The following is a 12,764-nucleotide window of genomic DNA, read 5'->3' as shown; positions in this document are numbered from 1 at the left end:
AGTTAGAAAGGAAGAGGAGTGGAAAATTCTATCTAGGTTGAGCCAATTTATTGCCTACTGGATGGTAGAACAGTAATACACAACTTTTGCTTTTTGCTCTCCATTCTTAATTGCTGTTGTGGCCATAAAATCATGTAGTTAAACATCCCCTAGATCAGCTTTTTTTATGTTGCTCAAATATAGCTGAAAATAATTTGATAGCTTACTTTTAGGTAATGCTATCCAGAATGCAGATGAATTTCTTTGAGAGATGAGGGATCCACTAGTGCTTGTTTCAGGGCTTAATCACTTTCACTGTTTGAAATTTATTCATTGGTTTGATTCTAGTTTGTGTGTCTGGGTTTTGTTATGTCTTTTTCTGCCTGCAAAATTACAAATGACTTAAGTAACTGGCTTTTTCTCTCTATGACAGTACTTATAAACTGCAGTCAAGTCACTTCTCAGGCTTTTCTCTCAAATGTAAAGTGTGAGCTCTTCATGTATCTCCCTGATAAACATTACTCATGCTCCTTCTGTGACTCTTTTTTGCACTTTGTCCAATTCCATAAGTTGAATTTTAAAGTGTCAGCATATGATGTGTATGTGCCATTCTGATTTTCATAATGCCTGATTTGTGCTCAACAGAAGAGTTCATTTCTCTTTTTTAATGTACTCCTCCTCTGTTTATATAAGTGGATGATGAGGACACAAACCACGGCTAAAGACAGACTTAAAATCAGTTATGAAACTTCTACTTAACATGTATTATTTCTTTACAACAACTTAAGAGTTTATGTCTGCTTAGTTCCACACAATGCCTTTTTTGGAATATTTTAATGGAGGGAAGTATACCTCAAACTAGACCATCACCACTTTTCCTTACTAGATCCCCATTAAAGATAAAATCAGAACCTTAAGAAGAAACTGCAAATTCTTGCTCAGAAAAACTCCCAAAGATAAAAATATCCACATTATGAGAAACATAACCACAAACTGTACTTATCTCTTTATGCAGAATATACACCTCCTTCTATCTTACATGCAAGGGGCTCTTTCTTTAGGAAAAAAATTAATAATCACATTTTTTCCCAAAGAAATAAGGCAGACCCAGATTTAACTTTCATTTAATGTAATTTGGCTAACATTGTTATAATATCCATATGTCAATTATACATACTGGACTGTGTAGTTGAAACAATTTGCATAGAATAAATTACTAGTTATTCTGAAACCATTTTCTCGTAGCATAGTACTCTAAATGTGCTATAATTGCATCTGATATTTCTCTGACAGGTCTTGGTATTTCATACCCACTGGATAGACAAAACACGCACTCTATCCAGCAGGATGCATTAAGAATAAAATGAAATCTGGCATTTATATGCTACTTCCATTGATATTCATGCAAGAAAATGTTGCAGTTTAGCTACTCAGTCCAACTCTCCTCAAAGTGAATGGGAAGAGTTACAGCAACATCAATGACAGCTGGATCATAAACTGAGGACCAGCAGAGGCAAACTACCTGTGGCACATGAAAATGAGATACCAAACCAAGCACCCAAACTGGATGGCAAACAGCAAGACTGTTGTCAACAGTGTTAATCTGCATGCAACCTACAAGGCAGCCAGTTAAAATATTTCTGTATTTACTTACCTACCAATTCCTGATATGTGTAATCACTATACAAGTGATTAAAGAGGTTATTAAAACATTAAACACATTATTTTACTGGCAAGACCAGTACATACTTCATGCTGTACTGAAGATCTCAATATAGGGTTTAATTTATTTCCCTACTTTCCCCTGTATATTGCTTAATACTTGATTTAGAGACCAATGCTTTATATTAAAAATATGTGTATACACACACACGCACTCATGTGTGTGTGTAATTCTTTGAGATACAAGTGCATCAAGGACAACATCTTTATGAAGCCTTATTGGCTGTCAGTTTGAAGGCAACTTGTTAAGAACCACAGTTCAGAAACTTCATTTTCAAAAACTTTAGCAATGCATTTCCTTATTGTTAAGTTATTAATCAATAGTAGAAAATTAATTACTGCAAAGCAACCTTCTTCATAGATAATGGTGATTTTGCAAAATTAAAATTATCTGTAGAAAGTCCATTTCGTTTTTACAAAAGAAGTAATGCCTTGCCAGGACAGAAAGGACATTTAAGTTACTCTAACCTGTAACATTTTGCTTTCTCCAACTATTAGAAGTCATTTCAGTATACCTAGATCATTTTCCATGAAATCACTGCCCTCTTCCCAGATGTCAGAGAACCTGTGTGACCTTAAAGAACTGGTATTTCCTCCATGAAGTGTAGTACCCAGGAGTCAAAACTGGCTTCAGATCCTCTGTAATTTCAATCAAGAAAATCAACATCTTGCAAAATGCAACCAACTTGAAATCAGTTATGTTAACCAGTTCAAACCAAATTTTAGATTAGAAACAAAGGTCTGAATGAAAATATTACTGAAAGTTTTGTTCTCAGAAAAAAAGTTTTCAATTTTTTTGTTAACTAAGGATAAGAGTACAATGTGAAAGTACTATCATTTCCCTAAGGCATAGAAATTCTAATTGTATTTCAACTCAAAGAGATGCCTGAAAATCTTCAGGAAGAATAATGTTATTAGTTATAACTTCATGATCCCAAACTATTCTAAATGCTTTGGAAAAGGAAATATATATTTTGTGTACAAAATGTGTCATACAAGGCATGAGCAAGGTATAAACAGTATTGAAAGTGTTTTGTTGTGCATTCTGAACTCCAATAACATTTGCCTTTCTGTCTTATATGTGTAATTTCCCTCAGTCTCAGGTTTACTTGCACACAAAGATATATTATTTATTTCTCCATGCACAAGAAAATAACATACAGAGGAACTGCAGTGTGAAAGTTGAGCAGCATATATGATGGAAAACATGACCCAGTCGCACATATATGCAGAGAAGCCACATACACACAAAATATCTCATGAGCGCCAAAGAACAGAAATAGCTCCTTGAAAAATGTGTCTTGGATTACTAAAACTTGTCCTTTAAAGGACTACCATAACCAGCCTTAGAGCTCCACTTTAATGTTCTGTGTATCCCTTTTAACATTATTTTACAACCTGTGAAGGAGACTTTTAGAACAAAAGTATAGCATACTGCTTAGTGGCTTTTAACCTTTGTCACTTCCATTTTTGCATTTGTGCCTCAGAATTCACCATATTATCCAAATTTCATTTACCTCAAAAGAAGGATTTTGAAAATAAACCTTTCAAATTTACCCCTTGGTAAAATGGCAAATTATTAAAAATATATATATATATAAAGCATCTCTGGACTTCCTAACCCTCCACAAAAAGGGAAGTATAGCTTTTATTCCTTAATGTCTTTTCCAGATTTTTAGTTTATCACAGAATACTCATGACAAGAGCTACCTTGTAAAGACCTCGGGACAAAGACAGAAATTGTGCATCATTGCGCATTAATATGTTCAGTCTGGTGGGAGCTCTGCACTCTCACTTTAAAAAGGCAAAAACATCAGATTCATGCAGCTTATAAGAGTTTTAGAATCTTAAAAAGCCAAATCATTAACTTTGTATAACCAGAAATTAGGCAAGACAAGTGGTGAGGAAATGTTACCAGGGGTTTTTTTGTTGCTGTCTTTGGCAGGCGCAGGCTTTTCCTTTATCCAGGTCATAAAACACAACACGCACCTCCTAGAGAGCACAGCATAGACCACTAAGTTGTTTGTCAGCACCTGAGCTATTATTTAATGTCTATCCTACAGCTTTGGAAGGGACATTCGAGCAGAGTATCTCAGTAAAAAGCAAAAATACATTACAAGCCGCTCCTGAGAGACCACCACTTGCAACAGGCAATAGTTGGTCTGGAGCACAGGTTATCAATAACCATCTCCATCTCCCAACCTAACAGTTTCCATACAAGACTGCAGTTCAGACTGTCATTGGAAAACTAATTCAGGCCAAAATGAGTTACAAAGGCAAAGATAACAAAAAAAATCCAGGTATCAGACTCTAACTGACACCTCCCGAGAGAAAGAAAAATAGCAAACAACATAACTGGTGCAAGTTCAGTAGTTTGAACCACACCCGAATTGTGCTGAACTTGACAGCAGAAAAGGCAGGTAGGAGAGTCTTCTTGCTCCCCTGAAAACCTTGCTTTAAAGGGCTATACCAAGTCTGATGCAGCCTGAGGGTAAATACCAGCACTTACAGAAATAGATGACAGCTCTTGTTCATTTCAGTTTTTCAAACTTCATCTCAAAGCTATCACTCAGTGTGTGTTCAAAGCAGAAAAATATGCTACAGCTATAACTGTAAGACCTGCAGGAAAACACGGTGTTCAGGACAGCATGCATACATAAAGTGCAGGCCTTCAGCATTATGTATGTATTGTTCTGGCTTGATGTACTCACAGATTTTGAGTTGAAGGGGAAAGTACATGTATAATTCAGCCCACAAACAGACAAAAAGGAGTGTCATGTAAGTCATATTAAGCACTAGTAAGGCAAAACATTCTTTTTCAAGCACTATTGGCAGATATGCGTATATGCATGTACATATGCACACTCATACTGTCAGTGAAATTAAAACTAACAAATGATAACTTTGCACTGCGTGATGTTTTGCAAATGTGATGAACCTATAGCAGGAACTAGCCACTCTTAATCTTCGTATTTAACTTCAAATAAGTAATTGCCTTTTATTTAACTAAGAGCCACACCGACTTAAATTTCAGCTAGTACCTTGACTTTTCATGTTGATCCTTGCTCCAAACTATCACTCTAAAAACTCACTGGCACTGGCAGTTACAAATATACACAATGCAGACAGGAACCTGGGAGTATTCTGCAGATACAGTTTGTCATATAGTTATTGGACTGGTTCACACTTCCCAGTCTTCATGAACTAAATAAACAAGTGTACTAAATCTCAGTTTAAGGTTTGGAAATGGCTCTTTTTGAAATGTTTTGTAATGACAGTATGCTGTATATTTCTTTTAAAAAAATGGCTATTCACAGAGCTTCTGTACATGGTTCATACTCACATTCTCAGGCAGGTTTAGAAAAAGGAAACACTGTTTGTTCTGACAACCATTTCTGAAGGATTCATGAAAAGGTCTTCTAGACAATAAACTAAGAAATAAGGGAATCCATCATCCCTTTGAGAACTTGCTTCAAAATGGCAATCTTTTCCAGTGCTTGTAATTCCCCAGTTCAATTAAAGAAAAGCCGACCGTTGCCTCCCAGATTAGAATAGTAACAACTGCTTCCTTTACTAGGGAGTAATCTAACTCTAGGTTTTGGATTTTGAGACCAATATTAGGCAATGCTTAAGAGCTCTAAAAGAGAGAGTGTATTATTCCCTTTGGCCCATGTTGGTAGCGCTTTTATAGTTACTAGTAGAAAACAGGGAACATATTTCACCACTTGTGTAGCCATGAGAACTTTCAAAGCCTCTACGTGAAGCACAAGAGCATAAGAAAACATTTTAAGCTCTTAGACAACAGCTAGGGCTTTAGATTATAATGTTTTTGGCAACAGTTGTTTTATGACAACCCAGCATCTCCTTCTCTTCTCATCGTATTCCCACTTCGGATATGATATTTCTTTCAACTTAATTTTATGCTTCGAAGTCTTCATAGATATCCTGCATTCTTGTGTTTGCACATGCTTTCCACCACATAGAACGTAAGTTGTCAAGATGAACAGGCCAACATCTAATACTGCATTGCTTTCCTGATCTATGTTGATTTTGGGTTTTTTTGTTTTTTATTTTTTTAACAATGTGTACTCTCAGCTATCTTGTGTATCATATTTTGTATGCAACTGAACAATGACTCTGAGAATTCATCATTATCCAGCCCGGTCATCAAAAGTTTTGTGGGTGCAGCAATTTGTGCTTTTTTCTTTATAATTCACATGATGCATAGGAGGTCAACGTAAATTACCAAAGGCCTATAATTTAGACATTTACTGGCTTTCTGCTTCACAAGTTTGACAGACATCTTAATGGTATGACTGAGGTCATTGAGGAACATAAAGATCACCCTTTATAAAGAGCTCACAGCTGCAAACACTCTCACAATATGCCTCAAACTACATTTGTATTTCCTGTCAGATATACTTGATACCTCCAGAATGCTTCTGCCACTTGTGCCATTAACTTCACCTGAAATGTAACAATCCAGCCCTTATAAAATTAAGAGGAATGGGCTGACGCTTTTCTGCAATGAACTCCTGATATTCCAATGATTGTACTTTATTGAAGCTTTTCTTTAGGATTTCAGCAAACAAAACCAGAAGAAAATACTGATATTTTAAAATGAAATGAATCGCACAAACAATGACAAGTTTTTGATCAAACAATCTGGCAACCAATTTTCATCAAATTGAGAGGCTATTAAATTATATAGAATTACTTTGTTTTAGCACTCAGGCTGCAATAAACATTTAATAGTTGCTAAGCATTCTTCTGATGTCTAAACTATTTCTAGACAGAAACAAAATCGATTTTGTAATAAAAGTCGAATTAAAGAAAATAAACTAATAGGAATCTATTAATTTTTATTAACGTTATTTTGTACCATCTGTACGCTACAGTGTTTGCAAATGGTAAACCAAACAAGTACACATATGGACAGGAGTATGTGCCAAAAACTCTTTGACAATCTGAGAGGTTAAAGTAAAATGATAGGTAGATAGGTATATCACTGCTGTTAGCATGTGCAGAAATTCCATTACTGGTGCATTTACTAGATTTTAGGGTTTGAAAGGGGTTGGTTTTATATTAATGCCATTCTTTATTGCATCCAATTACTAAGACTTTAATTCTGTCACCTGAGGAAAGGATTCTTCCCTTCAAGACTCTTACTTGCATTAGTAATTCTGCCATGCTTTGCAAGTTGCAAATTACAGTGACAGGCACCCTATCTATACTCTGCTAACATGGCCTTCTGTGTTGTCTAAATGATGCTAGCGTTATTTGGTACACATATAATGGGAGGCTTTTCCTTAATCTTATCTTGCTGCATGGTGCAGCCAGGTTTACATAGCACAGCAGCCTTTTTTTCCCCTCAGATAAGAACTAGAGACACCAAGGCATTAGTAATTTCAAGGTGCTGTTGGGCTAACATCAGTAAGTCATGCCTAAAGGAGGAGACAAAGTTGCCTCTCCTTGCATCACCCTGACCTGAAGCTTCTGTCAAGGGATGAAGTACCTCAATGAAAAGTGCTGGACCATGAAGGAATCTGGTGTCTGGTGATAAATGCTGGCAAAAGTAGAAAAATCCTCCAGTCCCTACTGCTTGAAAGTCAAAATGCCCATGTCCTAATGGCTTATTAACCTTACAATCTTGTATCAGTACTATCAAACATTCAAATGCAAGTATCCAACTCTTGTAAGGGCCATGTCAGTTTGACCTCAGATAGCTAGGTTGGGAAATGATGTCTTACATGCAAGCAACATTCAAGCTAAACCTACTGGAAGCCACTTTAGCTTGGGCAAAGACAGGTAGGCCCCTGCTTACCTCAGAGCCCAGGTGATCCATGTAAAGCTTTCCCTCCTTGATTTTGCTGAGAGCTCTCTGGAGCCTGTTCAGCCATCTTTGAAAGCTTCTTCCAGTCCGACCAGTAGAAATACACTTCTACCTACTTATGGACCTTGGACAGGGGGTATGTGCTGGTAACAATAGAAATAAAAAGATAAATGAAAATTCCCTCAGCCTTTCACTGTTCAACATCACTATCCAGTAAAATGGGGAGTGGAAAATCTGGACTATACAGGTGAAAGCTCTGTCCCTGATCCTCCCTCTGCCAATACTGCTTGCACCAGAGCATGAGTGCAAGCTGCAGGATGATCATTTATAGCCCTGAAAGACACTTGTATTAGAAGCCAAAACACTCAGCGATTCCTGTGGAGCTATAAATAAGTTCAAGGGGCATCTACAGAGTGATAACAAGGTGTTTAGGCTCAAGGAAATATTGATAACTGCAGACTATTTCTGAGTCCCATGAGAGAGTACTCAGGCCCTCAGCCTGCTCCACAAAGCTATCATGGTATCGTTAAGCACTGTTGCTGTGATGGCCGTGAGCCATAAAATCAATGCTTTCTACTACCAGAAAGAATCCTCCCTATCTTTTGCTTGTGCAGCTGCTCCGTCCCCTCCCAGTTTTGCAAGTGGGGAATGGGTACATTGAATAAAGTACTATCAAACCTTGACCCAATCTCCAGCTTGTTAGTCAGAGGGACTAACGCAGAAGAACTAGGGAGCTATTTTTCAGCTAGTAAAGGATAGGCACATGCATTTTCTCTTTCTCTCTCTTACACATGTCAAAAAAAATGGCAAAGCAACAAGCCTGATGCATCTCCTCTGTGATTTACTAGTTCACCAGGTTGCTCCTGAGGAAGTACAGCAATGTATTGCTTTTCTTTCAGGGGAAATGGAAACTCATAGCATAGCCCCTGCTTAAATGGCAATTCACAAACACTTTTTCTGTTGGTGTAGCTCCTAGCAGAGCATACCAGCTCCTTATTTCAAGATAACATACTGTAATGAACTCAGTCCAAGAAACACGTGTTAAACAGTATAAGTTAAGCTCAAGCAAAATAAATCAGAAAAAAACATACAACATAGTTAGTAAGTTCAATTTGTGTTATAGTGCACCACAAACTACAACTTTCTTCAGTGCTGCTGGTAGCATCACTACAGCCAGGCACCAGACAGGTTGCTGAATCTCTGCTAGTAAAACTATGTCATGCTTGTTTTTGTATGTGTTCCTCAAGAATGTATGGTCTTCAGGACAGCAGGCCAAATGCAATCCAGAAGTTATGAGGGCAAACAATTTTTCCCACAAGTGTCAAGTGCAAGGAAAATAATAAAGACAGAACAAACTTATGCACTGTTTGCTTTGTTTTTCCTTAGAAGACAAGGAAAAAATAACTGCGTATTTGCTTTTTCAGGAGAACTCAGGTGATGCGCTGGCAGAAGACAGGTTATCAAAGAAAGGAGTGATGAAACAGCTTAACTCTATTACCTTCATTATTAGGTCTCCCTCACCTTTCTTTGCTAAATGCTTTTTACTCTTTGCCTCCTAATATGTCATTTGGCAGCATTCTTTGTTCCTGCTGTCACAAAATACAACTTTCTCATCAACTTCCTCTGACCTAGCTGTCTGACGATAATTTTGTGCGGGTTTTTTCTAGCCAGAAAACTCCTGTATGCTTACACTCCATTTCATAGAGCTGAGACAGAACTCCTAGGAGAGTTTAACACAATGGATTATATTCATTGAAGGTAAGTTGTTCATGCTCCAACATATCTAAAACTCTCAGTAGTGGACACTAGAAAATTTTGGTTTTCTTTAACACTTGATGCATTTTACCAAAAATTAACTTTTAAGACCTATCAAGCAGCTGCCCTATACCAAATGTTTCTCTCCTATTCATTTTCAGTGTTCTTCCCCCATCTGAGCAATTATAAATACCACTTGGTGGGAAAATGTCCCATTCCCTGTTTGCTGTGACTTACTCATAGACCACGCGATGTTAAGCCTTTACTTACCCAGACAGCTTTTCTATCTAAAGCTCTTGAGCTGATAAGATAGAGGACAGCCTTCCTCTACGGAATCAGTTACAAAGGATTTCAGAGGCAGCAACATTTCCATAAGATAGACAAGAAAATCCAATAGCTGAAGTACACTTTATACTGTGACATACCATCTTTCAACAGTCAACAGGATCATGATGCTGAAAAAAATAATTTAGTTCATGGACTTTTAAAAATATCATTTAACTTATCAGTAAATCTCAGTGCAAATTAGGACACAGCCTTTCCTAAATCACTATAAAAGTTTCAAGTGTTATAAGAGATGATGGCAGGGTCTTGGTCTGCCTGTCAAACTGTGTCTTGATTTCAGTGAATTTGATCATTCTAAATTTCATGTTAATGCCAAAGTAGAATTGTAATTACCCAAATAGGAAGGTGAAAGAGAGAAGAAATGACAAGAACGTGAGAGGTCAATAAAATAATTGGGATAAGAAAGGTATGGCTTAATTATGGATTTAACTTTAATGACTCAAAAAGCACTGCTTAAACACTTAGATATAGAAAGCCCAATCCACATGTCATGGAAGTTTACAGAAGAAAAATCCTCTTCAGCCCTAAAGGACTTTGCATCAGCTCCATAAATGTTAATGTTACATTATACAAATCTGTAGACTAAAGTTTCCTTCCTTTCAGGGGAAAGCTGATCCACTAACAACGTCTGGCAGCCTTGAGATAGTGTGTCTGCCTGTGCCTGCTTGCCCCAGGCCAGTTTTATGTTTATATGCCTTCCCTTGAAATGCCACACTGTCTCATAGGAGTTACCAAAAGGATGCACAGCATGCTTCCACCCTCATTTATGAAAAGCTTCTCTTTCTAAATGAAATTAATCATCATTCATAACAGTCTTCTGTGTGCCCAAGAATGTGTAGTGCATTAAATCTAGTTAGCAGTGCAGGGATGCAGGAGATATAAGAGTATGAGCAATGTAAATATCTCTCTGAGAAGGCTGTTGCAGCATCCCCAGTCCAAATAATTTCCTAAAAACATCACAGCAACGATCTGATACAGAAGGACTTTGGTTTTTTCTCGTCATGCTTAACCAAAAAGCCTAAGAGAATTAAATAAAAAAATCCTCTTTCAGTACATAAGGGTTGCCATTACATTATCTTCCTTCTCCTATTATTCTTACTTGTTTAGTGGCTGATAGGACTTTACCAAGAGAGAAAAGAAGGGGAAGAGAACTCAAATTTGATGAAAATATGAATCACATAGTTCCAAGCAGACCAGGACTTATGATTTTTCACTTCATTTAAATTCCTTCAACTCTTCCACAAAATGCCAAAACACAAAGTATAGGACACTGTTCCTATTTGAAGGTACATATATATACATATATATATATCAGACATTTTCTGACAGTCCTCTTTCTACCTGATTCTGCCTAATTCTTCCCATAATCTTCACTCAAAATTCCTTCTGTCCTCGTGCTCCTTCACAGAATTCACTCCTCAGGTGCAACAGGAAATGATCAAGTTTTCAGACTCAGGTTATCCTTCTCTTTACTAAGAAAGGCTTTACAGCACAAAAGCCTCCCGAAAGAGTTAAACAAGCTCAGACAGTCACAGTTCAGTTCTTAACTGAAGGAAATAAATATTTTTCCCTGATGTCATTGTCTACAGAAGAGCCTAATAATCTAACTCGTGCTCTGATCTGTAGCAAAAACAAAAGTAATGAAATGTTGCCTTTTTCTCAAACTCTCAAGTTCAACTGATCAGCTCTAGATTTCTGGTTTCTCTTCATCTGTCCTCCAGAAAAAAATAAGCTTTCTCTGAAATTATTTTTCTCCTTAACAAAAGCATGGTGACTTTCCCATCAGTTCCCTGCTACTTCTGACTTCTCCAGCAAAAACACACCTAAAATCCTGGGTAGAATGACAACTGCAGGGGAGCTACTTTTGCAAATGACTGCAGATCTGAGTCAAAGAGGAATCTGTCTTTACAGTTTAACTCAGCTTCTTTTCCACTCTTCAGGACAACCTTTTTCATAACTGTAGATAGTCTTCAGGTAATACCTATTCAAATGTATCATGCCAGCAAGCAAGATTTGCTTTTCAGATTCTGCTTTCCTGTAATTACACCACACTCATTCATTCTTAAATTTTAACACTTGATGAGAGCTGCTGAAAGCTCTGTGTTTCCACTTCCATAAAACTTTCTAATATTCATTGTCAACTGGAATACAGAGACTAAAATGTCCAAAATTGCACATCAAGAAGTTTCTAAAAAATGAAAAACTTCAGTGCTTTTATTTTGCATCCATACACCAATCCTTTTAATGTTACATCTTACTAAGGAAGGTCTCACCTTTGACTCATGGGATTTTCTTAAAGTAGTAGCAATAATAGTCCAAATAACTAGTGGCCATCAGAGCAAATATTCTGGCTACCTGTTATATGTATAGCTAAGGAAATGAAAAATTCTCCCCAACACCTTAGTTCCCTGCCCCTGACTAAAGCCCTTATGTTTGAGAATAAGCCAATAATGGCAAGTTTACAATTCCACTCTGCTCCCCAGCACAGCTGGCTGGGTATACATCATGGACCAGTCTGCATCCTCCAGTGTGGTGAGCTATTGATCCAGAACAGGCTCCCTCCCAGCTCATCAGAATTCCTCCCGCATATGTCAAAGATACTTTCAGCCTCCTGAATTTTTTCTAGCATAACTGAAGGAACCTAGGCAGAATTAGAATTTCTTCAAAATGAAATGTATCTTATATCTTTCTAAACTACATGAAAACATGACACAAAGGGACCTGTAATCGGATTCAGGGGGAAAGTGGTGAAGTCAAACCCATGATTCACCTGTTAGAGCTTCTTACTACAGGTAATAAATGAGGCGTTTCTACAGCAACTGAATAATCTGTACATCTTCACAGTAGATCAGACTCAAATAGCAGAAGCTGGTTTTGTAACTGTGACACAGAGAGGGAAATTCAGTAACTCAGTGTGCAGTGATTTTCATTTCCACATTGATGGTATCCTGTTTAAATAAGCAAATCTTATAATGTAAGCCATGTAGAAGCACTTGTTACCTAAAGGGTCTTATTTTCTTACATTATCTGTTATTCTTTAACTATATTTCTTGTGAAAGCCTGAATTTTATATAAACAATACAGGATTTTTTTATTAGTTTTAAAAACTCAATCAACTTTGTATCCAAAG

This window comes from Caloenas nicobarica, chromosome Z (genome assembly GCF_036013445.1).
Source record: "Caloenas nicobarica isolate bCalNic1 chromosome Z, bCalNic1.hap1, whole genome shotgun sequence".
Classification (NCBI taxonomy): Eukaryota; Metazoa; Chordata; class Aves; order Columbiformes; family Columbidae; genus Caloenas; species Caloenas nicobarica.
Note: the sequence above shows the minus strand (reverse complement) of the source record.